We start from the raw sequence: 2,732 nt of genomic DNA, 5'->3' as shown, positions 1-2,732 counted from the left end.
CCTTCCTTCAGTGAAGGTATACTTGTGTTGATGCCTTCATTTGAACAATTTCATGGCCTTCAGACTGTAATTTTGTAACCAAACAAACCCCCTTCATAAAAATCAATCCATTTCTGGTATTTTGCATAATGGCAGCATTAGCAAATCTGACACCATGTCACGGAGATCTCTATCTACCACTAATATGGTTTTCTCTGTGACAGACCAATTTTTAATTTATTTTATTTTATTTTAATTCTGTGCATTTTTTGTTCTGTTTACTTTTGTTTTTTAGAGCTGTGCCTGTGCCTCTGAGCTTAATCTCTGTCCCTGTCCTTGTAGATCTTAAGATTCTGGCTTCCCCCATCAAAGAGAGATTAGGGCATCTCCACAGAGCCCCAAAGCTGGTCTCTCATCCAGTGAACTCTCCAATTATGTTGATCCTCCTTTTGAGCTTCAGTTCTTGACAGAAAAAGGAAAGTCTCAGTCTTCAGATGAAGACTTTTTTTTTTTGTATGGTTCTACCGGGTTTTGTTTTGTTTTTTAGGTTTTTATTGTGGTAACATATATACAACATAGAGTTTCCCCTCTTAACCACTTTAAGTATACCGTTGTGTTACCATCCCCACCATCCATTACCAAAACTTTCCCATCTCCCCAAACAGAAGCTCTGGACCCATTAAGCAATAACTTTCCATGCCCCCTACCCCTACCCCCATCCCTGGTCAGATGCAGATTTTGAAAGCTTCTAAAATGTTTCCCTTTTTTGTCTCATCAACTGATCAGGGATCCTTTAAAGCTCAGGGGTTCAATTCAGGTCCCAGTCTTTGAGGGATTGGATAAGAGAATTCCTATCCCGTTAAACCTTTCCTCACCCCAGGTTACCCTTCTTTGCTCCATGCCAACACCTCATCTGACCTTTGGGTGCCGTCGCACGTTGCTGCCCTGGGGCCTCCTTGGCTTTCAGCTGCCCGATCCCCCTGCCTTCGGACAGCCTGACTTCGCCCTTGCCAGATTGGTGACATCCACCTCTCCTTGGTGGCCAGGACTCGGAAAATCCCATCAGCCTGGACAGCGGGCGCCCCATCTGGTCCTGCTGCCTGCTGTGGGCGATTGCTGGCTGCCTGCCCGCGTCAAGAGCCATCTGCACTCAGGGTTTCAGACTGAACTTTCCTCCCTGTGGCAGAAGCTCCCAGGAGCATGTGGCGACTCCTGAGGGTCCCCCAGATCAAGAAGAGAAGCGAGCTTTTCCTTCCCCTGGAGAGACAGCAAGACCAGTGACTTATCTGTCACTGCTAATTAGCACCAAGGTTCCCAACAGTGGGGAACACACAGAGAAAAGGACTGGGCTTCACCAGGCACCAGGGTTGCAGATTTTGTTTCTGTTTCTGTTTTTTAATTATTTTCTAGAATGTAATCTATTCATTAGATGATGTTAAGGGAACAGAAAGAAAATAACATTAATCGGCAGCAGTGATCTGTTTCAGAAAGTGTTGAAGAGGGCCAGGCGGCGGAAACATCCAGCAGCCTGTGGAGATCTGTCAAAAGAAACAGCGGGTAGCCAAAGGCACAAACACAAACCCCCCTTGGAAGAAACTGGTTACCATGAATTAGGTGGGGAACGCACTCACTAAAGCTTACAGAGCTCTATTCAAGATTCAGCTCTGGTGCCGATGCCCACCCTCAAACCAGGGCTTAGAAACTGGCAAGCATGCATTTCCTTTGGCAAGCACAGCTGAATTATTTTTTACTCTGAATCTGAATGCCTTTTAGTGGAGCAAGCAACCTCCAGTTCACTTTCAATCCCACCACTCCTTTAAAGCAGGTCTCTTTACCTGTTTACAGTACTTGACCTACCTGGGCTCTGAAGGCATCTGAGCAGGTTTAACTCTCCAGTAGGCTGATGAGGAGGCTGATGAGGCCGAGCTCAGGGTTCTGGGTCTGACAGCCCGTTGGGATTGCCTGAGGGCTTTGCTGGCCAGGGAGATGGAAAGCAGCAGGGCTGTCTTCCTGCAGGACATTCTCATATGATAAAGCCCTTCCCTGTTCAAAGCCCTTTGCCCACTCTACGCTAAGTGCCTGCTTTTAGGACTGTAGCCTACAGGAACTTTTCTTCCCCCAAATCCTCACTATGCGGGGAAATTCCCAAGAAAGAAACACTAGAGAATTGACCAAGGTCAGCAGATAAGAATTTAGCCTGGGTGGCCCGTAACTTTATTTACAGAACCCAAAATCTGATCTCATGGTCCAGAATTGGAAATAGACTATTTGAAATTTTGATTGTCCTGGGAAATCCATGCTAGACAAGCACAAGCTATATAGATCTCAGTCACTGGCTATTATGGAAAACAAAGGAAGAAAGAAGGTGTCAGACTCTCAAGCCCTATCTGGGAGAGGGAAGCAATTTTTCAGGATGAATATCCCTTGTAAACTGGGATCTGGACAGTTTTCTCAGTGAAGAATCCTTTGGAATATCTCAGATTTCCTCCACATACCTGGAAACAGATATATCCAAAGAGACACAATTGTCCTGACTGGGAAGGTTAGTTGATGCCACTGGCACCTCCTGGGTGGATTCCAGGGAAGCTGCTCAACATCCTACAACACAAGGACAGCACGGCCCCTCCATTTGACAAATTATCTGATACAAAATGTCAATGGTGCAAAAGTTGAAGAACTATAGTTTAAAGAGAGAAACAGAAAGAGTTTTGTTTTGTTTTGTTTTGTTTTTAAAGGAAAAAGAGAACAGAAGA

Source organism: Choloepus didactylus, chromosome 18 (genome assembly GCF_015220235.1).
Source record: "Choloepus didactylus isolate mChoDid1 chromosome 18, mChoDid1.pri, whole genome shotgun sequence".
NCBI lineage: Eukaryota > Metazoa > Chordata > Mammalia > Pilosa > Megalonychidae > Choloepus > Choloepus didactylus.
Note: the sequence above shows the minus strand (reverse complement) of the source record.